The sequence below is a fragment of the Piliocolobus tephrosceles genome, chromosome 7 (genome assembly GCF_002776525.5).
Source record: "Piliocolobus tephrosceles isolate RC106 chromosome 7, ASM277652v3, whole genome shotgun sequence".
In the NCBI taxonomy this organism is placed as follows: Eukaryota; Metazoa; Chordata; class Mammalia; order Primates; family Cercopithecidae; genus Piliocolobus; species Piliocolobus tephrosceles.
The window spans coordinates 30,813,474-30,840,483 of record NC_045440.1 but is presented as its reverse complement, the minus strand read 5'-3'; the positions used below and the strand labels follow the sequence as shown (position 1 = coordinate 30,840,483).

The 27,010-nt window shown below is 38.4% G+C and overlaps 1 protein-coding gene across 16 annotated transcripts in view; it reads right to left on the bottom strand.

The window, feature by feature from the left end:
* The window catches only part of NRG1 (neuregulin 1), a 1,136,418-nt gene that overhangs the window by 186,437 nt on the left and 922,971 nt on the right, over window positions 1-27,010 (bottom strand). The window contains exon 1 of one of the 16 annotated variants that reach the window (XM_023214597.2): window positions 18,781-18,841. The exons of the other annotated variants lie outside the window; for them this stretch is intronic. The gene's annotated coding sequence lies outside the window, so the exon portion shown is untranslated. Of the gene's footprint in view, window positions 1-18,780; window positions 18,842-27,010 lie in introns of those variants that run through there. 16 annotated transcript variants of the gene reach the window in all.

Below are 27,010 nucleotides of genomic sequence, written 5' to 3'. Positions count from 1 at the left end.
TTTTCCATTGTCATAAAATAGGAGTTTTTTTCTTATGTGTTATACATAGCAGCCATATTCACTTCCAAAATGTTAAACAGAAAAATTGAGAAACATCTAGTTACTAAAAATTTAATATATATTTACTTATTTTCTTATTGTCAAGTTTTTTTTTTCTGTTCTGATGTGTTTATTGCTTAGGTAAATTTAGCACATTAACATTACTTTGATATGTTAATATTTGTCTTTATAACCATTTCTTTGTTGAAATACATTTAATTTATGTCACTAGAATTCTCTTTTTTATTTAAAGAAGAAATTTACTTACATGTTCTAAACTAAATAAATTCCCAGGTAAGATGAGTTAGCACTTGATTATAGTTTTAAACAATGATAACTATGCGAAAACTTTTAAGCATTGCATATAAATGAACAAAGTTCCTGATACATGATCTAAGAACATTAGTTCCCTATAATCTATTTTTTTTCACATAGCCATTTAAAACTTATTCCTTCTGTGAAAAAGAAAAATTTTAGCAGAGCTAATTCTGAAATAATTGTGTCCTTTCAGGACTTCTAAAATCTGTTTCTTTGTTATTTACTCAGATCTACTTTCTTAGTAATTATGGCTTTCTGATTTTTTTCATTTTTGTCCACAGATGACTTATTAAAGAGAATGATACTAAAACCTTAGTACCTGCCAGGATTGAAAGCCTTCTTTACTCGCTGAGGTCTACAATATCAAAGTTAAATTTCTCTCTGCTCTGTTCACTACAGTTTTAAGTAACCAACGTTGCATCCCTTCTTCTGCAGGGTCCACATTTGACTTTCTGAGGACCTTCAAAGCTTTCATAGCCTCCTTGCACTCTTAAGCAGGTCAATGGACAACTTAACAATTGAATTCTTTTTTTTTGTTTTTTTCTGAGACGGAGTCTCGCTCTGTCCCCCAGGCTGGAGTGCAGTGGCCGGATCTCGGCTCACTGCAAGCTCCGCCTCCCGGGTTCACGCCATTCTCCTGCCTCAGCCTCCTGAGTAGCTGGGACTACAGGCGCCCACCTCGTCGCCCGGCTAGTTTTTTTGTATTTTTTCAGTAGAGACGGGGCTTCACCTGACCTCGTGATCCGCCCGTCTCGGCCTCCCAAAGTGTTGGGATTACAGGCTTGAACCACCGAGCCCGGCCAACAATTGAATTCTTATCATTTTACTTCTACCCCACAAGAAAGACCAGGGAAGGCAAATTCCCGTTTTTTTTTTTGTTTTGTTTTTTTTTTTTTTTTTGAGACAGAGTCTCGCTCTGTCGCCGGGGGCTGGAGTGCAGTGGCCGGATCTCAGCTCACTGCAAGCTCCGCCTCCCGGGTTTACGCCATTCTCCTGCCTCAGCCTCCCGAGTAGCTGGGACTACAGGCGCCTGGCACCTCGCCCGGCTAGTTTTTTGTATTTTTTAGTAGAGACGGGGTTTCACCGGGTTAGCCAGGATGGTCTCGATCTCCTGACCTCGTGATCCGCCCGTCTCGGCCTCCCAAAGTGCTGGGATTACAGACTTGAGCCACCGCGCCTGGCCTGTCAAATTCCTTATCTTAGGGTTCCCAGTGACATGAATTTGCTGAAGAGGTGGAAAATAACCAAAGTCAAGTTAAACAGATCATTACCAGTAAGAAACTTGGTGCTACATTATTGTGACTACATTCTGTGGCCAGTATAACTTCAAGGCTGCTACACTTTCCCATACAGTCCTCCGAAGTCAAACTGTATGATGGAAGTCAGTGCCCTTTGGTGTCATAAAACACACAAAAAGAAATTTCAATAAGAAAGAGTCCAAATGTGTAGTCTCCCCTATTTTACATAAAGCATAAATTCCTTAAAGAATCTTTTGAAAGTGAAAGTGAGCTGCTTCCCATACATTCTGACACTGAATGTAATACAATTTTCTCAGCACAAAGACTCAAAAATGTTACACAAAAGAAGCCAACATGAAGGTCACTTAGCGTGTCAACATGTAGCTTTCCTTACCCTACTATTAGCTACACTGGAGACTTTACTTGGATTGCACCATCTTGTGTACAACTGTTTTCCTGCTGAAATGAGATCATGTATGAAAGTACTTTCTAAATACTTGGTAGTCTAAGAAATGCCTTCTGAGTGAGCCTAGGGTAGGGCACTGATAGTGAAATTTGCATTCTCTGAAGGGAGCTTTAAACAATCTAACCATGAGCTCTCTATATTTTAATTTCCTTTAATAACATGATCAGTTCCACCCATGAATTTAATTAATTCCCTATGAATCCCTGAAGACACTGGCACTCCACTAGAAATATCTTTTGTTTGTTTTTACTTAGAAAGAAGGTTAATTAGATTCTTTGTTAATAGTTTGTAAGTCCATGAATTTAAATTACTGCCCTCTGCACATAACATCTTGAGCTTCTGCCACAAGCTTGATAGACCCTATCAAAAAGAACGGAGACAGGAAACCTGGGTAAAGCACTTGTTTGGTCTGTGGGCCGAAGCAGTCACAAAATTACTCTGAATCTCAATCATCTTGAGCAGAAAAAGGAGGGGAAATAGCACCTGCCACACCTATTTCAATACAGTTGTAAAAACCTAATTAAAAAGAGTAATAAAAGCATTTTGTATATTTTAAAAATTAATATTATTAACTCTGATTTTAACCACCATCGATAAATATCTTTAAAAAGCCAGAAAATGTTAGGTTATATAAATCTAGATGACACAAAATTACATAACAAATATCTGAAAAACTACATATACCTTTGGTCATTCTTGAGAGACAAAAAAAAAAAAAAAAAAACAGCTGGAAACTATCAAGAAAATTCATCGAAATGCTCAAAGGAAAGGGTGGCCGATATAAAGGAATACACTAAACATTATAGAATCACACAGACTGATACCAGGAAGGCCAGGAAGAAAGTAACTGTTCTTTAAAGTCATGAAATCTTAGAAAGAGCAAAAGCAGTTTTTGAGAATTTGCAGAATACGGCAATGCTCAGAAAACCCTTGAAGCATGAAATACGTAGTTTCAGAATAAAAAAGGAAGGAAGTTTTGCACAATACAAAATATAATTTGGAAAATGCTTATTCATGGGGGCTACACAGGAAAATGACTCAGGAAACAACACAAAGGAGAAAACATGGGCATTGAAGTCGGGTTAACCCAGGTTCTGATTCCAATTTTCCCACCTAAAGTCTCGTGGCTTGGCCAAGTTCATCTGTTACCTAGGTGAACTTCATCCTCATCTGCAAGGTAAGTTTACCTCCCACAGGACGGAGTGAGAGACTCAAAGAACTGTATCACCTACTTTGAAAAGGATATTGTCATGCACATAATAAGCATCAATAACAGTTCATTTTATTTTAATAGCAAACTTATAAGGAATTAATTAAATTCACGGGTGAAACTGATCATGTTATTAAAGGAAATTAAAATATAGAGAGCTCAGGCTGGGCGCCATGGCTCACGCCTATAATCCCAGCCCTTTGGGAGGCTGAGGTAGGCAGATCACTTGAGCACAGGAGTTTGAGACCAGCCTGGGCAACATGATAAAAAATTAACTTTACAAAAAATACAAAAATTAGCCGGGTGTGGTGGCATGTGCCTGTAGTCCCAGCTACTCAGGAGGCTGAGATAGGTAGATCACTGGAGCCCAGGAGGATGAAGCTTCAGTGAACTGAAACCATGCCACTGCACTCGTCTGGGTGACAGAGCAAGACCCTGTCTCAAAAATAAGTAAAACAAAACAAAACGAAACAAAATAGAGCTCATGGTTAGATTATTTCAAGCTCCCTTCAGAGAATGCAACTTTCACCCTCAGTGACCTACCCTGGGCTCACTCAGATGGCATTTCTTAGACTACCACTATTCAGCCTACTGTTTACAAAGACTTTCATACACTATTTCCCTTGAGCACAAAAAGTTATAAGATGGGGCAATCCAAGTAAGGTCTGCAGTTTAGCTAATAGTATTGTACCAATGTTAATTTCTTAGTTTCGATCAATATAGCAAAGCCATGTATTATTAAAGGAGCCGAATAAAGAGTATAGGAGAACTCTCTGTCCTACATTTGCAACCCCTCCATAAATCAAAAATTATTTCTCCTAAAACTCAAGATGACTAAATTCAACTTGTGTCTTCTGAATAAGTCTCTTTTGAATAATAAGTCTCCCTCTTCCATGTTTCTATAAAACCATTATTATTCCATTTAATATAAGGTATTTTATTTTACAGGTGTTTGTTTCACTTAGGAGACAGAGGCTCCTAGAAGTTAGGAGCTTTATTCTTTTAACGCATCTTTTATCCTAATAACTAGCACAGTGCTCAATAATGTTTACTGAATGGAAGAACGAATAAGCAAGGTCAATCTGTGATCCAAATACTCCATATCAAGTGAGCCACTAGTTTAATGCACAGGATTTATATAAAAACATATTGAATTTATCAGGGTTATCACTACCTTTATTACTCTATCATCTTGGCCCAGGATATGGTCTGTTCCTAGCCAAACACATTAGAATGCTCTATATTCTTCTTCTGGCATCCAACTAGTATATAGATCTCACCTTATTCATGTAGATAACCGGCTTCATTCCCTTAGGTATTTATCAGTATCCATTCATTCAACAAACATTATTGTGCATTGATTATATTGCTGTCACTGTTTTAAGTACTGGACATACAGAATTGAGTAAGAAAACCAAGATCCTTGTTCTCCTGGAGTTTACATTCTGGTTAGGGTGCAAGAGATAGAGACCTTAATAACCAATTAAATTTCTTTCACAAACAATTTATTTGTAAAATAAATCCTTCCTCTTTACAATCTGAGAGCACAAAAAATTGTTAAAGTAGCTATATTCTTTCCACTTAATCATGCCAACATAACTTCCTTTTCTATTTAAATTGAGGCTTTGAGAACTGATCACTAAATCAGTAGATAACGAACTAATATTAATCAGTTGAACACTGCTCAATGGGTATTATGTCATTTGGAAAGGGTTTATTCCTAGTAACAACGTATTTTCCTTACTAAAACAATTATTTATTAAAAATTACTAAGATACTATATTCTCAGTACTGCATTATACTGTGTTACAAATTTACCACTTTAGGGCTAAACATAAGTAGTTCAGTATACAGATTAAAAGCCTGGGTCAGACAAACCCAATTTCAAGTCTTCGTCTCCCATATGCTAGTTGTTTCACCTTGGGCAAATATTTAAATTCTCTAAGCCTCATTTTACATTTTCTAAAATGTAAATGAAATAGAACCTATCTCATAGGGCTACTAAAATGATTAGATAAGATATTGCAATTAAAGCACATAGCACTCAGTGTGTGTCACATTGCAAGCACTCAACAAATGTTGGTAGTTATTCTTCTTATATTATCACTTAGGTTCTCAGAAAATTTTAGCAGTTTATGAAGCTCTCTAAATTAATATAAAGTTTTTAAATAACTGCCCACTTAGAGCTGAGACAAGTGGAAAGAAATTCATTCCTGTAGCAGGCAGAATAATGGCTCCCAAAGATTCTAAATCCTGATTCCCTGAACCTGTGAACATGTTACCTTACACAGCAAAAGGGACTTCACAGATGTGATTAAGACCTCGAGATTAAGGATCCTAACATGGGGAAATTACGCTATACAGTCATTCCTCACTAACTGGGGGATTGGTTCCAGGACCCCCTGTGGATACCAAAATCCACAGATGTTCAAGTTGCTTACAGATGACCTCCTTATCAGCAGCTACGAAACTCACGCATAGGGAGGGCTGACTATATTATCCAGGTTCACCCAATCTAATGGTGTGAATCCTTAAAAGGAGATTATCTTCCCTTGTGCAAAGAGGAATAGTCAGAGATGTCATGTTGTTGACTTGGAAGGGAAGTCCCTCGAAAAGCCGAAAACGCAAGAAAATGATTTCTCTCCTAGAGCCTCCTGCAGCCCTGCCAACACTTCTATTTCAGCCCAATGACACTCCTCGCAGAATTCTAACATTTAAAACTGTAAGATAATAAATTTGTGAACTCATGTTGCTTTACGCCTTAAAGTTTGTGGTAATTTGTTACAGGAGCAACAGAAAACTAATATGGTTCCCAAGGAGAAATCAATTGTGTTGGTTTTCTAGTATTTGCAACTCTGGAACTCATCTCATTAATTAATACACAGGGCCTTAGTACGTAAAAATAGATAAACCAGAGTGAGGTCGAAGAATTAGCTACATGTCACTTCACCTCCATACCCTCCTATTCAAGGTTCAAGAAACAGCCCCACACCAAAAGGGATCGCAGAAGCTGAGGAATGGAGGTAGAAAACCATTAGGAATTCAGGAAATGAAGTTCAATTCCAGAGGCTGACCTCAATAGTTGTGACCCAGACAACCCTTCTTTCTCTCCAGCCTCAGTTTCTTGTGTGTAAAATGAAAAGTCAGATCACCTCCCAGTGCTGTTACACTCTAAAGTGAGCCATGTAGATCTAGTCTGGTTTTTTGTACATTGTGTTTCACGTATCCACGAGCAGAGAGTCACTGACCTAATTTTTATATTTAAACATAATTTATGAATGCTAGCATCCCAGTGGCAATAGTATACAAAAAAAGAGAGAGAGAGAGAGAGAGAGAGAGAGAGAGAGACAGAAAAAAGAACTTCTACAAAATTTTCCAAGGCTTTCAAAAGTTTTGGGTTTCAGAGCCCAAACCCAAATACTGGTAGAAATGTGCTTAAATCTGACAGTTAAGGTAACAAAACAAAATACATTATTTTTCTAGTGACTACTACTTATGTAGCAGTATTTTTGTCTTTGCTGATAAAAATATCATCATTTAGGAATTTTAATAAACCTAAAAATTTAAGCAAAACCCTCACAAATAGCCTTTACAGATTAACATTACATTCAATTCTAAGTCAAGGCCTAATGAAATCCCTCACTTGGGAAGTACACACCATAGTTCTATGACATATTTCCTGTTTAAACTCTAGCTCTAAAGAAAGATATTTCTTGCATTACTTTGGTATACCTGAAATATCTTACATATCCCAAGGGAAAATTATAGATCAGGTCCAAAAATCTGCGACCAATCTATTGAGCAATTATCTATTTGCAATGGGGGAAATCATTCTGAAATAAGTTAAAAGCTATAGAGACATAACACTTAAGAACCTAGGTCAAACCAACCTTATGGTCATGAAGGCCATTCCTGAACAATTTTATTGTCAGCACTGTGGGGGAAAAATCCATCAGCAATGCAGTGGACCTCTGTGATTTAACCATCGGAAAGTACCTCTGAGAATTCAAACCCTTAAGAATTTTATCATGATAGTAACAAAAACAAACGAGAAAAGAGGATGTCTGCAGTGGTTCTGCCAGCGTGTGTTAATGTGGTAAGTCAGACCTCAGTAGACACATAATATCAGCACATGAACAATTTGAAGCAATAAAGGACTGTTTTTTTGTGATTAAAGAGACAACCTTAGTATTGTAACACATGAAGATCTTATTTACAAAGATCTGGCCGGGCACGGTGGCTCATGCCTGTAATCCCAGCATTTTGGAAGGCCGAGGTGGGTGGATCACGAGGTCAGGCATTCGAGACCAGCCTGACCAACATAGTGAAATCTTGTCTCTATTAAAAATACAAAAAATTAGCCGGGCGTGGTGGCAGGTCCCTGTAATCCCAGCTACTCAGGAGGCTGAGGCTGGAGAATCGCTTGAACCTGGAGAATTGCTTGAACCTGGGAGGCAGAGGTTGCAGTGAGCTGAGAAGGCGCCACTGCACTCCAGACCAGGCGACAGTGCGAGACTCCATCTCAAAAACAAACAAACAAGCAAACAAAAACCTCCATGAGCTAAAAGGCCCATAGAGCTGCCTTCCTTACTGCAGGTGGTGGCTGGTTTTCTTGCTTCCAGAACCACTTTATATTCCTTTTATGTTAAACTATCTGGAAAAGCTGATGGCACAGATGAAGTTACAAAGACAGCTCCCCATTTTTGTAAGAAGTGCTATAATGATGGTATATACCAGTTACAAAAAAAAAAAAGAGAGATGGATAAAGAAGTTAATACTGATTTCTGCTAGAAGAAAATGTCCTGAAGAACCAAGATCTGGGGAAAAAAAAAAAAAAAGTCTTAAGTTTAAGGGTACAAAGATTCAACTAAGTTGTTGAGAATAAACGTTGTTAGAGCCATAACGATGCTAGTTTTTATTAGGTTCATTATTATTATTCTTGTTGTTCCAGTTATAATTTCGTAAGTTTTGAATTCTCTTCACCTAGCCCTACTTTTTCCAGAAGTTACTTTGTGTGTCATTTTGCAAAATGAGTTTTGTTTCATTTTGCTTTGTTTTTCCCAAAAAATGCAAGCATGGAGTTATAGCAGAAATGTCTGTGGCAGGACAGGGACCTGTCAGTGGTGTTGCAGACAACTTCCCCAGGCCAGAGGTTCCCAAATTTATAACTGTATATATAAGTCACTTGAGCAAACTTATTAAAATGAATATGAAATATTCATGGAACCCATTGAAAGACTCTGAATCAGTAGTTCAGAGAAAAGCCTAAGAATATGCTCTTTTACATGGAATCAACCTAGGTATCCATCAATGGCGGACTGCATTAAGGAAATGTAGTATATACACACTATGGAAGACCATGCAGCCATAAAAAGGAACGAAACTGCATCCTGTGTAGCAACATGGATGCAGCTGGAGGCCATTATCCTAAGCGAATTAATTCAGGAACAGAAAACCAAATACTGCATGCTCTCACTTATAAGTAGGAGCTAAACATCAAATACTCATAGACATAAAGATGGCAAAAGCAGACACTGGGGATTACTAGAGTGGGGAGAGAAGGAGGGAACAGGAGTTGAAAAACCAACTATTGGGTACTATGCTCACTATCTGGGTGATGGGATTATTCGTACCCTAAACCTCAGCACCATGCAATATTACTCATGTAACAAACCTGCATATGTAACAAACCTGCACATGTACCCATTGAATATAAAATATAAGTCGAAATTATTTTTAAAAGAGAAAAACATAGGGGAAAAAAGAGAATCTGCCTTTTTAAAAAAGCATCACAGGCGATTCTCATACAGGTGGTTGATATGGCACAAATTTCTCATAAATATCAGACTGTGCTGGGGCAGCCCTCTCCAAAAGTCATACGGCATTTACAGAGTTAATGTCCACCCCATAAAGTCTTTCCAGTAAAAATGTGTGTTTTTTTTTTAAGAAAAAATGTTTAAGATTTATTGCCCTGGGCAAATTAAAGGGAATTGAGACTTAATTTTGCTCCTGCAAAAATTCAGAATCTTATAGAAAGAGACAAATGAAAATTATTGTTCAATTGGCATCAGGATAGTTATCTACAAGGCTCAAATTCTTATCACTCACATTCAAAATAATAGCTAGGAGTCAAGAGAGGGTTTAAAAAATTTTTAAAAACAAAAATAAAGGAGAGAAAATGAGGGAAAGAGAATCAAATATTCCAAAAAGTTTCTCCTGAGCTAAACACCTCCTTCCATTTTTATATGTCATGTGAGGTGGACTATTCTCTATCTAAGGGCTAAAATTAATTTCATAATATTTAAACAACTGATTTAAAATAATTACATTATTTGGAAATTGCTAAGAGAGTAGATTTTAAATGTCCTCACCACAAAAAAATGGTATGTGAGATGATGACGCATATGCTGAATAGCTTGCTTTAGCCATTCCACAGTGTATGCATATTTCAAAACATCACGTTGTATACCATAAATACATACAATTTTATTTGTCAATTTAAAAATTAATTAAAAATAATTTTTTAAAGATAAAACACATATTAATCAGGAACACATTTATTTTGGAGAGTTCCTATAAAGATTGCTTGAAAATACTTTTTTCCTAAACTTTAAAGCTATATAAGACAAATAACCCATTTTAAATTTGTGCTTTCTATAAGGCTAGCATATCTGGGTCCTCAGATTTAAACGACTACATCTAAAAAATGATAGTTAAGAATTATAAAAGGTGTTAAGAACTGCCACTCCCAGACCAAGTTTAACCCTTATTAGGACACTCAAGTCTTACTTTCGTGTCACCATCTAACCTTTACAAGAATACTTACTCAAAATTTCCTTACTTTATAATTATTTTCTAGGCAACCATGAGCATTAAATGCCCATGGGGATATTATTATCGCCAGTGTAGATCTCTCCTTTGAGATCCAGACTTTGTTAATGTTGCTTATCTAAAAAAGCATAAATATCCATGCAGTTGAGCAATCCTAAAATACGACTTTTCATTTACTCACGCCCTATCTCCAGCCCACTACAAAGCTCAGTTTATTTTACTACCACCCACCCCCGCTTTCCCATCCCCAACCCTTCCAGGAAGGGAACTTTTGTAGTATTAGGCAATAAGCAGAGCCAATGAACTAGTAATTAGTCAACTATAAAGCAACCACAGAAGTAGGAAAGAAGAGAAAGAAGAAGTAGGCCAACCACAAGGCAATTGAACATGAAGTGAGCTAAAACATGCATCCTAGAAAAAGAAGAAGTAGCCAAGAATGAAGCATCATGAAGCATGGCAATGCCTATCATGAATGTCCATGCCAGAGGGGTATGTCCAGCCAGCATGGAACTAAGACAAACATCAATTGTGAAGCCTGGGGAAAAATCCGAAGCTGGAGTTAGAAGAACAGGTATTCCTAGGGAGCAAGGAATGGGGTTTATAATCTGCTGCTTAGCTTTACTCTATGTTTGGCTTTAGATTTGTCTAGGGTTTACTTCTGTTCCTGAGTCATCTGGAGTTCCCTGAAAGCAGAGAACTCCATGCTTTCAAGGTTGAAGCATAACTGATTCTCTCACAATTTGGCATTCTGAACAGGATTCAAGGTTCAGAAATTCTATGTACTAACAGAGGTGAGTTAGGTGGCAAAGTTGTGGTGTAAACTGTATGAAACAAAGATTACACATCGTGTTAGGCCATTCTTGCATTGCTATAAAGAAATACCTGAGGCTCAGTAATTTATCAAGAAAAGAGGTTTAACTGGCTCACAGTTCCACAGGCTTTACAGGAAGCCTGATGCTGGCATCTGCTAGGCTTCTGGTGAGGCCTCAGGGAGCTTTCAATCATGATAGAAGGCAAAGGAGTAGTGAGGACATCACATGGTGAAAGCAAGAGTGAGCAAGCAGGAGAGAGAGAGAGAGACCACACACTTTAAAATGACCAGATCTTAGTCATTATCACGAGGACAGCACCAAGGGATGGTGCTAAACCATTCATGATAAATCCACCCCCATGATCCAGTCATCTCCTACCAGACCCCATCCCCAATACTGGAGATTACAATTCAACATGAGATTTGGGTGGGGATAAATATACAAACTATACCACACAGTGATCTGATCAACCACTGAATGTGAGATTTCTTAGAATTATACATTTGGGTAAGTTTATTAAAGGCCTTTTGAAGACCTGATGAAATGAGAGGGGGAATGAGGCCTGGAGAATGTAAAATTAGAGACATAATTATGGAATGTCTCACCCACTTGTAATCTGAGTAATTGCATCTACCAAACCAGATTAGTAATTTATAAAATCTTCTATTCTGTTTAAATTTGAGAGGTTACAGTATTATGCTCCTGAGGTCTTTAAAAGGCCTTTGATAAACCTACCCAAATATATAGTTCTAAGAAATCCTAACTCAGATTCCTAGTGAAAAGATAGAACTGGCTGGAACATAGAACTGCATATAGAACATAAGCAATGCCAGGTAAAGAAAAATTGAATATTGCGACAACAAATGGTAAGGATATATATTTTATGTTAGGATATTGGGATAATAGTATCTCTTCAAGGAATATTATAGAGCAAAGGTCAGCAAAATATGGCTCAAAAGCCAATTCCTGCCCACCATCTGTTTTTGTAAATAAAGTTTTATCGGAGCACAGTTGCATTCATTTGCTCATAAATTGTCTATGGCTACTTTTGTGCTACAACTGCAGAGTTGGGTCTCTACAGAAATGTTTGCAGATCCCTGTCGCCGGGCATCAATAAGTCATCATGGAACATCTGTAGAATTTCATCTAGCAATAAGAATTGGCAGGTTTCGTAAAGCTAGACAGCAGAATAGGAATAATCCATGCAGGGTCTGCATTTTGAGGTCTAAGAACAAACTGGATATATAGAGTAGAATATTCAAAATGTTATCTGCGAATGTTAAGGGAACTAGAACCCCATTCAGATAAGGAGAGGAAGCTAAGATATACTTATGGTAAATGTTGCCATTACCCAGTTCGGGCAAAACATTGTTTGCAAGTGGGGATAGGATATATAGATTAGGAAAAATGGTGGAGAAACTAACCTCAAAGTCAGAAAATAAATGTTACAAATGTGTAGATTAATATATTATTTGATATATATTTATGTGTTGTGTATAATTTTATTTGATGATGATATCCTACTTAGAAAAAATGAGATGACAGATTCACCCAAACTGTGACTTTGTAGAAACCCCCTCGGTAAGGACAGTTATCAGAGAGAGGAAATGAGGCCTGTAGAATGTAAAATTAGAGACATAATTATGGAATGTCTCACCCACTTGGAATCTGAATAATTGCATCTACCCAACAGAGGAAAATGCTTCTGTTGCTGGATTAGTAATTTATAAAATCTTCTATCCTGTTTAAATCTGAGAGGTTATGGCATTATGGTATTTATAACTATCAATGATTTTCAGCTACTGTATAACAAAGATAGCTGAAATAAGATGTAACTGAAAGTTAGGATAGTACATTGCAGTTAAGACGACACTATGCTGGGATTAGAACTGTGACAGGGGATTATTCTTCTTGGAGGAATAAAGCTTTGGCTTAATACATCAAATGTGTACAGTAACAATAGTAGAAGAAATTTTAAATGATATCTTAGAAAACTAATCCTGTACCTTGCTTATGATGTATGGATGACATCCTGTGCAATTTATTCCTATGAAGGCTCTTAAGATCATTCACATTGCTTATAAAATTGTGCTGAGTTTTTCTGAGGGAATTAGCAGAAAGAAGCTAAGTACGTAAATTTAAAAAATTAAGACGTTGAGGAAAATAGATTTTGGAAAGACTTCAGGAGTGTGCCACTTATGTCGTAAGCATTTCTAAAATGTGTTGCAATTGTTTCTTTGAAAACAGGAAATGAGAATAATAAAAGTGGGTGAGAAAAAAACACTTGCAGTAAAAAGTCAGGAGACAGGAAAATTTTAAAATGTGGGCAACTTAGAAATATAGAGAAGACAGGACATAAAAGTGAACATAAAAGGACAAAAAAGCTAGTAATAAACTGTGTATAAAAATTACGTGGGGTTTGGAATCAGTTTAGGGATTAAGTTCCAGTTCAGACTCGGACAATTTCTATGGCAATGTGTGTATATTTGTAATTTAAAATGAGCATATATGATCACTGCCTGTACGTAATTATTTACTAAGTTGTCTTACCATGGAAATTTTCCTACTTATTTCTTTTGAGTAACTTTGAAAATTCTCCTTCTGTTGTACCTTAATTGCAAGTCACTTAATTTACTCCTATTGGTAGTAACAAGAAAAAGATGAAACCAGAGTTTTGAAATAGACAAGAAGCAAAAGTAATGGCAAGAAGAATGGAGGTGTTTGCAAATAAAGCTTGAAGAAAGATGTGAGTACAAGGAAACCTAGGTCTTGAAAAAAACAAACAAACAAACAAACAAACAAAAAAACTAGCTTCTGCTGGCTGATACAAAGTCAAAAGAATCTAAAATTCATACGTGAATCCTGAGCTGGGGAGGTGGGAAGAGACAGGATCCAAGCAGGAAGAAGACACGAGCCAAAATCCTGACGCTAAAACCTGAAAGTCAACACCTCCTCACAGGTGATGTGAAACCACGATGGCCCAGACCTTTGGTAAGAAAGTGCTGTTGAAAATCTCCTTGTATGCACATTATTTATAAAAGAGCAAGTGAATTCACAAGCATCCCAAGCTGCAAAGGAACTAAGATCCTAAAACATTTCCAGTGAGTAAGGAATGCTAAGCAGAAATTAATAATAGGGCCTGGCATACATTGTTACTAGTTTCAAATGTAGATGTCATGTCATTGCAGTATCTTTAATTTGGAGCACTGTCATTATTGTTTTATGTTATTGGCTGTAAAAATATTTATGAAGACTATAACAAGTTTACTCCTAACTTCGATCCTCTTAACCCACCTTTCCTACCATAGGCTTTTCTAGGACCTAACCAGGCACAGTTCATGCGGACATCTATATACATGTTGCCCATATATTCACATATAAACTATACTCTTCTTTCATACACAATATGGAGTAAGGAAGGCACTTCTTAGAAATTTGGTTCAGATTAACTTTCTGGGCATGACAAACTCAATGCAAATTCCTATCATTCATCTACACTCCTGTTACCAATACCCTATAGTCATAATTCATATTCACATAATTATCTTAGTATTACCTAAAATATCCACAATCATCAATAATTTGTATCAATACAAAATAAAGTATGTGACACTTTATCATAAACAAAGGGTTCTTTCAAAACAAGGTTGATAACAAGGACTTTCTGAAACTGGGAAATTAGAACTTTCTGAAACTGGGAAATTAGGACTTTCTGAAACTGGGAAATTAGGACTTTCTGAAACAGGGAAATTAGAACTTTCTGAAACTGGGAAATACATTGAATGTATATATTTATATACATTTGAAAATATTCTGATTGAGATTTATTCATCTGAACAATTAGCTTAATGATAGAGTGAAGCAAACCACTTATTTAGAAATATCATTTAAATTTTTTCTGACGAACTGGATGAAGTTCAAGGAGTGGACAACACCAAAAAAAAAAATTAAAAGCAGGCCCTTTCTTTTCTGGAGTTTATATAAGTAAGAGTTTTATTTAAAAGTACTTCCTACATCTTTAGCATATAAGCTCTTCATGGATAAGAATCATGTCTGTTCTATTCTCTGTTTATTTCCAGTACCTAGTGCAATGTACGGAATGTATCAGGTACTTTATGTGTTGAATAAATGAAGTACAAGCTTCCTATAAGACCTGAAATAAAAGTTTTTTTTTTTTTTTTTAAAGAAACAACAGAACATGCATGTTATATAGAAAATATAAAGATAAATATCAGAGGCCAGGAGCAGTGGCTCACGCCTGTTTTTCTAGCACTTTGGGAGGCCAACGTGGGTGGATCACTTGAGGTCAGGAGTTTGAGGCCAGCCTGGCCAACATGGTACTTTTCCCATCATTTTCAGCTCTAGTTTTCTTTCCTAAAAACAAGCCCTCTCAACAATTCTAGGTAATTCCTTTTCTGATAGTTATCTTTTTTTTTTTTTTTTTTTTTTGAGATGGAGTCTCGCTCTGCTGCCCAGGCTGGAATGTACTGGCGCGATCTCAGCTCACTGCAACCTCTGCCTCCTGGGTTGAACCAATTCTCCTGCCTCAGCCTCCTGAGTAGCTGGGATTTCAGACACACACCACCATGCCTGGCTAATTTTTGTATTTTTAGTACATGTCTGTAATCTCAGCTACTTGGGAGGCTGAGGCAGGAGAATCGCTTGAATTTGGGAGACAGAGGTTGCAGTGAGTCAAGATTGTACCATTGCATTCCAGCCTGAGTGGCAGAGTGAGAGACTGTCTCAAAAAAACAAAAAACAAAACGACAAAAAATGATCTTGGCTAATCTCGGCCTTTCAATGTAACTTACTACTTCCACAGGGTAGACTGAAAAACTTTTTTTTTTTTCATTTCAAAGATGTTCATCTTCACATGGCTGTTGGATGAATTACTTTTGTACTTATTTATCATCTTTGTGTGTTTTTTATTTCTCCGTACTAACAAGATACTGCCTGTAAGTAAAAATTTGTTTTGACACATTTGCTAAAACTATACAATCACAGCAAGTCTCTCAAACCTAGATACTAGTTTCAAAGATCTCTTTTGACTTACTCAGGCATGCAGACTTTCATAGTGGGCAGGATTCTCTGCAGGCATGATCCTAAAACTTTGGGGAACATCGGAATCCCACAAACAGCTTATTAAAACACAGGTTGCCAGGCCCTATCCCGGACAGCTTCATTCCAGGAGCTCTGGGGCGAGGCCAGGGGATTTGCACTACCAACGAGTTTACAGGTGATGTTGATGTTGATTTCACCCAGCAGAAGAAACTCTTACTAAATGTCTCCTGGTGTTCTATCATTTGAAGTACTTGGATATATTCCCAAAGCGTATCTCTATCATCCATCCTTTGGTAATACTTGAGTTTTTAAAAATAAGCCTGATAATTTTAATTTATCTAAATTTAACTTAAAGAACTGGTGGATAAACCAAAGCAAACTCCAAAGCCCACAGTGTAAAAGCATAAAAAGCTCAAAGAGATTCAATGAGTTAGTATTCTCTTGAAGACAAAAGTGATAACAGCTCATTTGGAGGAAACTTCACTATTGAAACAAGCATTTGGGGATTTATGATGTATTTTAGACATGTAGGAGCAACTGTCAGGAGAGAATGGGCTCTATTGCAAAAAAGTGATTCCCAAGCAGCAAATGACCAATCCCCTCCCATTCATATCCTAAAACATATTATTTTCTGCTTTAATAATACTTAGGCCTTAAGAATAACGGAAACACCTGGAGTTGATTTTAACACCACTTTCTAACCCAGGGAATGGTCCAAATCCCATCAGGCTAAATCTCACCCTTGACCTGCCAAATATGATTACTGGAGTCCAGTCACTTCCCTGCATTCTGCAGCTGTTCTTCCCCCTTCTCCCTTCATAATTATCACATCTACTTCTCTGCCCAGAACGCTAACAGCAGTAAGAGCACACACTGCCAATTCAAGTGGAAAAACAGTTTCTTCAGTTGACACTCCAAAGCAAGACGCCTGTGTCGACCTCTTCTGCCAACTATTTGTCTAGGCAATGCACACACCTTCAGACATTTCAAAGGCACTTTCATTGGTGATGGCCTGAAGCAGGCACTGCTAGGGTGAAACAGCAACTTAAGAGTGCCAGGGCAATAAAACACAACAGTTTATATAAAAAAGAAGTGAGGGGCACCATTAGTTTTTATGTCCCAGACAAGGCAGAAAGTGAAGTCCAAACCCATCTGCATAGATCCAGTGGCACCAGGTAATGGACCACCAGGCTGCGACCCTCTCCCTGCCCTGGCTATGGGACTTTGGTCAAGTCATCTAACAGCACATCATTTTTCTCTTGAAGGCTACGCATCAGACTAGGCCAGAGAAATTTCTTTTTTTAATCTAATTTTTGATGCACTGGCAAAACCTGGTTTCTTCTCTTGTAAACTTGGTAGCAAACACAGCAATTGCATTCAGTGAGATTTACACCTTGTCAAATTTTTCTTAGCCATATTTTGCCCCATTTCATTGAGATTTTTAGGATTAACCCATTGACATTTTGGTTTATAAAGTCCATCCCTTCCCCATTTGAGGCATTTCTTAGAGATCTTCTTTCTCAAAATTGACCAGATATAAACTTGCTTAGATTCTGAAGGCTAACAAAACCAGAGTTAATTCATCCACAGAATGCTACTGGCTGGGCGGAGTGGCTCATGCCTGTAATCCCAGCACTTTGGGAAGCCGACGTGGGCAGATCACTTGAGGCCAGGAGTTCAAGACCAGGCTGGCCAACATGGAGAAACCCCGTCTCTACAAAAAATACAAATATTAGCCGGGTATGGTGGTGCATGCTTATAATCTCAGCTACTCAGGAGGCTGAGGCAACAGAATCGTTTGCGGAGGTTGCAGTGAGCTGAGATCGTGCCACCGCATTCCTGCCTGGGCAACAGAGCAAGATGATGTCTCAAACAAAACAAAACAAAATGCTACTTTCTGAAAATCCCTAACTTAAGTACTCTTCAGATCAACAAATCGTTTCTGAAGCATTAATATTTCCCTAACATTTTTAGTTCCTTAATGACTAATGATTCCTCTTCCACTCCTGGAAGGTAAGTTTCTCACAATAACCTTCTGGCTGGAAACAATTAAAAGTGCTGAATGAAATATAATAAACATCACCTTAAAAGAATTTGACAACAAAGATCATTTTTTGGACAAATTCTAAGGCAAATCTCAAACCTCAGAGATAGATGCAAAATAGCTGGACAAAGCAACTACTTTTTGAAGACGGCATTTGCTCATGCTGGAGAAAGGGGTAGAGGCTCCAGGATCTGCCTAAAGTGGGGAGTCTTAGAGTAGACCCTCTTCACATTAAGCTGGGACCCCAAAAGGAGTAAAGAACCCCAAAAAAGCTACACCAAATCTAAACATACCCATTTAACCCCAGAGAACTAAAGACATGCTTTTTTTTTTGAGATGTTCTGTCGCCCAGGCTGGAGTGAAGTGGTACGATCTTGGCTCACTGCAACCTCCGCTTCCCGGATTCAAGCAATTCGCTTGCCTCAGGCTCCCAAGTAGCTGGGATTACAGGCGCCCACCACCAGGCCCCACTGATTTTTGTATTTTTAGTAAAGATGGGGTTTCGCCATGTTGGTCAGGCTGGTCATGAACTCCTGACCTCAGGTGATCCATCCACCTCTTTGGCCTCCCAAAGTGATGGGATTACAGGCATGAGCCACTATGCCTGGCCAGACACATTGTCTTGATCCTGAGTTCAGCCAGAGGGAAAAGCTGAGTCTACAGGCAGGCTTCTACATGCCTAGGCGTGCACAGGCTGATAGGCCACAGAACCTCAAGCCATGAACTCGGTAAATTTCCAAGTACCCAGCAGTAACACTTACCTTCTCGGCAGGAACGTGCTTCTATCCCATGCCATGAGGAATGACACAGATAATTTTTACAGAGCAATGGCCCACACAGGGTCAGAGACCAACCATGAAGCACAGAAGGAACCAAGACATAGAGGGTGAGAACCAACACAAACTGAAATTACCACACACAAATTATGAAACAGCAAGGCTTGCTCTGCTAAAAGAAACAAATAACAACCTGAAAAATATCTACAGGGACCAAGAAAATATAAAATACAACACAGAAGATTTGAAAAGGCACCAAATAAAACTGCTAGGAATGGGGGGAAAAACAGTCCTTGAAATGAAAAATTTCATGGGTGGTCTTGGCAGCAGACTGCACATAGCCAAAGAGGCAATGAGTGAAGTGGAAGATAAGTCAAAAGAAACACAGTGGGAGAGTGAAACAAAATGATGGGAAATGTGACAGAGGCAAAAAGAACCGGTGATCAGAGAAAGAAGGTCCAACACATTCTTAGTTAAAGTTCTAGACCGGGCATAATGGTTCACACCTATAATCCCAACACTGGGAGGCCAAAGTAGAAGGATCGCTTGAGGTCAGGAGTTTGAGAGCAGCCTAGAAAACAGCAAGATTCTATCTTTAAATCATAGAAAAAAAAATCCAAAAAGCGAGAAGATAATGGAATACAGGAAATTTTTGAAGAGATATGGATGAGAATTTTCCTGAAAGCCAATTTGTATGTTTGACAAGCCCAATGATCCTGCATGGGATAAAGAAAAAGGAATGCATGAGAGTGAAACAGAAGGGGGAATGGGAATGGTGGGCAGGGTTAAATACCATAACTTCAAAAAAATTTGCTGGAGAACAATTTTTTTTTTGAGACTGGGTCTTTCTTTGTCACCCTGGCTACAGTGCAGTGACATGATCATTGCTCACTGTACCCTCAAACTCCTGGGCTCAAGCAGTCCTCCCACCTCAGCCTCCCAAGTAGCTGAGACTACAGGTGTCTACCACCATACCCTGCTAATTATTTTTTATTTTTTTATTTTTTTGGTAGTGGGGAGGGGAAGACAGTGTTTTCCTATGTTGCCCAGGCTGGTCTCAAACTCCTGAGCTCAAGCAATCCTCCTGCCTCGGCCTCCCAAAGTGCTGGGATTATAAGTATGAATCACCACACCCAGCCACAGGACAAAATCTTCAAAGCCTTCAGGGAAGAAAGGCTGATCACCTTCAAAGGAATTAAGTTAGACTGACATTCCTAACTTCTTAACAGCTCCTGATTGATTAAAGTACCCTGATGAGACTAGCTGCATCTTGGTTTTAGACCAAACTGTATGCTTCATCTAATACCATAATTGCATGCTGACTAAGCCCTTTCTCTGAACTCTTTCTCAAGGTAATGGGAATAAAGAGGATGTAAATTTCTGAAAATAATTCTGAAACAGTCGGCAGCTTTTAACTTTATTACCCTATAATGTGGTGAAGCCACTGTACTAGAAATAATGGTGCTTGGCTTATAAGTTTTGTCTGTGTTAAAATCTTCCCACTAATCAATTAAAACACCTTCCTGGAGTTGAGCCACAGGGAAAGAGAAAAAAAAGTGAAAAGGTGGGATTGATTCTTTCCTGGAAATAAATGAACCTTCAGGTGATAGACTTAAACATATTTTTAGGCCATTCATGAAGCACCCAATGCTTGCTCAATATTTCTTCTTTTAGATTACGTTTTTGAGAAACAAAGCTTTTCTTTCATCTATTTCCCCTAAGATCTTTGATTTATACTTTATATCCTATCAGCCAATGCTTAATTATTATTGTAATAATGACAGACAGCATTCTGTGTTTCTCTCTGTGGGACTCAGTGACTCTGATTTTAAAAGGCCATCAAAATGATTTATCATACACATTCACAAGGACGATCACAGCAGCTTAATCCACTTCACTTAAAAAGCAGTCTGCTGCTTGTCTAAGACAACACTTGTTTTATCGAGAGGAGAAGAGATACATTTGGGGATCTTAGTAATAGAGAGTTTAAGAGGTATCCTTCCAATGAATAGCTTGATGACAAGTCACAGTTACTACAAATAAAAAATATGATATGGTATCATAAATCAACTTAATATTATGATCCTTCTGTTAAGATGATCAACAGGGTTGAAAAAGTACTTGATGAGTTTAGAGAAAGAGATACCTCTAGAAATGAAACAGAGCCTATATCCAAAATGGAAGTATCAGCTATAGAAGGTTAAGTATGGAGAAGAATCAAAACTGAATGTGAAGAACATAAACCACTGAGAAAAAAAATGATTCTCAAAGGCTCTGTTTAGCCTGTATTTTTCACTGCTTCATATCTTTCTGCTGCTCAGCAGAGGTTAAATCCCATAACTTCAACTGTATCACATACTCATGAGAAACGACTAAGTGAAAGGTATCTGAGAGATCACCATTCATAACCAGTACGCAGTTTCTATTGAGAATTTCATAAAAGGCTTCTGCACTAGTAATTCACAAATATACTTACCATGTTCTATGTTTTCACTAAACAATTCACATACCTAAATAAATCTTCTAGATGTTCACTAAGATAAATTAACACTACAATTTCAAACCCATCAAAAGTTATTCTATAGAAGATAAACTGTTTCCTACATAAAACCAATATGCTATTTGCCTAGACCTTATGTGACTATTATTCTTCAAACACCTTAGGCTTTCTAAAAACATATTCACTATGAAAGACTCTTAAGTGAGGGATGTCCAATCTTTTGGCTTCCCTGGACCACACTGGAAGAAGAATTGTCTTGGGCCACATATAATATACACTAACACTAATGACAGTTGATGAACTGGAAGAAAAATCACAAAAAAGCTCATAATGTTTTAAGAAAGTTTACGAATTTATGTTGGGCCACATTCAAAGCTGTCCTAGGATGCATGAGGCCCATGGGCCATGGGTTAAACAAGCTTGGTCTAAGTGAAAACGTACCAGGAAGACATCACACCAAATCGGAGACCAGTGATCTAATAAAATGCTGATTTGAATCATAGTTTTCTTCTACCCCTAAAATTGTTATACCTCGTGTACATCAACCTTGTTAATTATCAGACAAGGAAATAAATCCAAGATGCTTTAAATGATTGCCCAAATCATATACATTTAGTCCTCCTGTCTTCTTGACTGCTGCCCAGAACAGTGCCTTTCCATGCCAGTACATGATGTTATTTCACCAAGGTTCCTGATTCCCTCTCCTCCTAAGAGACAACCACTCATGATATACTTTTACAGGCTCACACACTTACCCACATACTCATACACAGGTACATACATGCACGCACACTCACACACTGAAACCAGGCTGTCATCCTTCGGCCCTCTCAGTCTGGCCCAGGCACGCTTCCTGGTTACAACCCAGAAGAGACTTTCAATCCATCACTGGCGAGCCAGGCACAGTGGCTCATGCCTATAATCCCAGTACTTTGGGAGGCCAATGTGGAAGGATTGCTGGAGCCCAGGAGTTCTAGACAAGCTTGGGCGGCATAGCAAGTTCCCATCTCTACAAAATGAAAAAAAATTAACTGAGCATGGTGGTATATGCCTGTAGTCCCAGCTACTTAGGAGGTTAAGGTGGGAGGATCACTAGAGCCCAGGAGTCCCAGGGTCCAGTGAGCTATGATCACACTATTGCACTTCAGCCTGCGCGACCGAATGAGACCTGTCTCAAAATAAAATAAAATAAAATCCATGACTGGCTGGGAATCAGCAGTTGTCTGTACCCCCAGCTTTTTGGATGGGCTCCCAGTGAACTCTTCAGTCCCTTTCTAGCCACTCTTTAATTCTCTTGTTAATGGGGCCAGCTGGATATGAATCCGTAGACTTTAGGAGTCTACCACCCTCAAAGGATCTGTGTCTTCCTGAGGGCAAAGCTCCTCCCTGCTACAATCTACAGAGTGGCATTCTTCCCATAAATGGGTCCCAGAAATCTTTAGGACAGCCATGTGAGGCCCGGATCAGAACCACGATACTTTGGGTCTTCCTTTCTTTTAGGATGCCAAATCCTACAAATACAGGACTAAATAATCTTATAAATGTGGGGAAAATAACTGCAGGTCTCATTCCCCCAAGCTCCTCCACCCCCCGCCCCCCAAAAAACCCTAAATAAATAAATATAAATAAATCCCCTAATGCAAACTGAACTGCTGCCCTGGAAATTTAATAATGGACTAGGAGGCCTTTGACCCCTGGGTCTCTGGGTCAAAGATAATTCAGGTTGTTAGTGATAAACTGTCACTGCAATCAGTGACTGGTCAGTGGCTCACAGATGCAAGTGAGTGACTCAATGGTCTCAGAGCAGCTGTCAAGGGATAAGCACTGAGGACCCTTTTATGCATGCACACCATTTACGGAGAGCCCACAAAGATCTCTTGCTTGTTTTCAGGGTCTCCTGCATAAAGGCATTGGTGCTAAAAAAAAGTTTAAGAGCACTGAGGCAGCTCATGACTATGCTATACTAATTCACATTCACACACACATACCCATTACCCTCCTCTTCCATGTTATGACATTAGGACTACTTACTTTATGGTCATCTTGTCAGTCAAAATTATTGAAGCTACTTGGGTACAAGATATTGCAACAAGGAACAAAAAGATATAAAGATTCAGTTGATTTACAGCCTTCAAATTCCTATGAATCATAGGTACTCTAAGCTGTTCCTCAATGGCATAGAAATACATCTCTCTTATCTGGAAGCATAATAACATCCAAAGTACTATACAAGTGAAGCTGAATTCATATACAGTGCCATCTTGAGACTGAAAGTATAGCATGAGAATAATTAAAATCCTTACCCTGAAATCTGGAGATCCAGGTTCTAGTGCTAGGATTGATGCCCTTGATGTTTGTACCTTGTGGTTTTCCTCATTTAAAAAGATGAGATTCGACCAGATGACCTCTAAGACAATCTTTTCAGTTCTAACACTCTATGATTTTTCTCAGGACTACTGTAGTTATATTTAAGACCTTACTTTTTAGGTACTACTAATATTGTTTAAGATTACTTTCATTACCTACCAGGAACAGTGTTTGTTTATTTATATAACAAACTCTTAACATAGCAAACATTAGGTTCCAGGCAATGGCCAAAGTAATCTACAAAGATTAACTTCTTAAACTGCAGCATCTTAATCCATTTATTAGTTGCTTCTATGTACTCAAAAGAAAATGTAACAAAATATTTTAATGGTAGCAAGAATCGTGGACTGAGCAAACCTCTAACTCTGATTCATTAGTCTGAATAATTAAGCACTGATCATGACTTACTGAGAGTTTCAAAATAAACAGTGCAAATTTCAACCACAAAAATAACAATTTAGGAACAAATCCATGCATCACTGATACTGGTGAACTGCACTCATACTTTCTTATTAACTGATAGTAGCATAATAACTAAACTGCTACCCATCAACTCCTACAATTCAATGTTTTAAGCAAACTAGCCATACTTCCTCATTCAGTCAGTTACTGAATAAATTCTTAAGAACAAAGACTATGTTCTCAACACCGTGATGGCCCCTGATGATATGACAACATAAAAGACAGATACGACTTTATGGCTTTTACATTCTAGAGATGTGAAATGCTAACCTCTGTATTTATGATCACTCAACCAAAAATTCTTTTGGCTGAGGACAATGTTTTTGTTTTTTTTTAAATTAAACTACATGAGTGCCAAAATAAAACGCTCAAAATAGAATTGAACTTGCTCTGACTTGGGTCTTGCAAACAAAAACAAAAAAAAAAAAGCAAAAACAAAAAAAGGACTTGGATAAATAAAATATTTAAAGTATATTTTCTGTATTATAGAAAATAAGGTGATAAAATGTAGAAAGTTACCAATTCATTTATGAACATTTAATGATGTACTTACAGCTTAACAGCTGTGCATTTATACTAAGTCTTGGAAATACTATTTCATTTATATCTTATTTTATTTTGAGACAGGGTCTCACTCTGTCACCCAGGCTGGAGTGCGGTGTCACGATTCCAGCTCACTGCAACCTCCGAGGCCTCAAGTGATCCTCCCTCCTAAGCCTCCCAAGTAGCTGGGACTACAGGTGCATCCCACCATGCCTGGCTAATTTTTTTTCTTTTGTATTTTTTTGTAGAGACAGGTTTTTGCCATGTTGCCCAGGCTGGTCTTGAACTCCTGAGCTCAAGTGATTCTCCCACCTCAGCCCCCCAAAGGGCTGGGATTACAAGTATAAGGCACCATGCATGGTCTTGAAATACTATTTCAGGCAGCTAGTAATCACAAAAGTAATCCTTTAAAAGGAAAACCTGTCTGACCATTTAAAAAGGTAGCTCTAGTCAATTTAAAGTATAATAATGTATTGATACTTTCTGAAGCTAAGTAAAAAGAAAACCTGTATCCACAAAAAGTATATAAGAACATTTTCAGGCAATCTGCAAATTTAGTACTTAGAACCACGCATATATATACCACATGCAATCATTTCTCATTTCTTATTTTTCAGAGTGGCCAGGAAAAGAATGCCTTCTTCCATGAAACTATCAGTCATTACTCAAAGAAGTAGCTTTTAGTTACAAATGTACCATAAAATACGACAATTATTAGAATGTCCATCATTGGCTTAATTTGTCAAGGGAGTTTTCAACAAAGAATTACTGTATTCATAATCAAAAACTAGATTCGTATAAGATCTGAGTAGTGGCCGGGCGCGGTGGCTCAAGCCTGTAATCCCAGCACTTTGGGAGGCCGAGACGGGCGGATCACGAGGTCAGGAGATCGAGACCATCCTGGCTAACACGGTGAAACCCCATCTCTACTAAAAAATACAAAAAACTAGCCGGGTGAGGTGGCGGGCGCCTGTAGTCCCAGCTACTCGGGAGGCTGAGGCAGGAGAATGGCATAAACCCGGGAGGCGGAGCTTGCAGTGAGCTGAGGTCCGGCCACTGCACTCCAGCCCAGGCGACAGAGCGAGACTCCGTCTCAAAAAAAAAAAAAAAAAGATCTGAGTAGTGATTTTTTTTTTTTTTTTTTTTTTTTTTTACATTTTAGAGTGAGATGACATACTAGTACTAGCAAAACATTGTGAATTTTCCAAAGGGTTATTTCTCCCTGTAAATTAATGTGAGAATTCCAAGACAATTTGGGTGGTCAATAAACTATTCTTTTGAAATGGTTGTAACTTTTTTTTTTTTTTTTCTGAGACAAGTCTTACACTGTTACCTACACTGCAGTGCAGTGGTGTGATCATAATCCCTCACCACAGCCTCAACCTCCTGGGCTCAAGCGATCCTCCTGTCTCACCCTCCTTAACAGCTGGGACCACAGGAACATGCCACCATGCCTGGCTAATTTTTTCAATTTTTAGTAGAGATGAGGACTCCTGCGTTGCCCAGGCTGGTCTTGAATCCCTGAGTTCAAGAGATCTCCCACCTTGGTTTCCCAAAGTGTTGAGATTACAGGCGTGAACCACACACTCAGCCACAGCTGTAATTTACATTGCTCAAGAGCAACAGGATTACTCAGCAACTATGCCACGCAGCTGTGGATGAAATGCAGGCACAAATCCCAAATGGGCATCCACATTAAGGTCAAGAGTAACTTTATGAAATCACATATCTAAAATGACAAGAAGAGCCTCAGGTCTTCTTTGGTTGCCTCTTTCACAGACTCCTGTGATATCAGAAGCACAGCCACTTTGCAGCTCTCCCAAACACGCACGTCTAAATGCAGGTTCCTGTTAGATGGTTGCCACCACCCTCTGGTTACAGAGTTTTATTCCCATACTGGTGCACTCAGGGCAGAGCAGCAGGACGACTGTGTCCTTCCTTTATCTATTTCATAAGGGAGAAGGAAATCAGCATACCTTAATGGAAAGTAAAGGGAGGCACTGAAACACGTCTTCACCTGACACAGCATAACCACATTCATCACATGTAGAAGTGGAGTTTTCACTAGGCTTTTTAAGTTTAGTGAAAACCAAATGCATAATATTTATTCTGTACTCAGTAGCATATTGCAAGTAATCACATTTCCTCGCGCCATGCACGGTCCAATGTAGAGGCTCTTTCAGTCAAGAAGGCTTTGTGTGGATTCAGTCTGAGAGGGCGATGACTGTAGAGGCCACAGGGACTATACTCTATGCTCTCCCTTAGCTTCTGTTGATTCTTCGAGAATGATAGCGGTCTTTGTCTTTTCTGCCTTTTTTAAGCGGATCGCTGTCCTTTGGGATG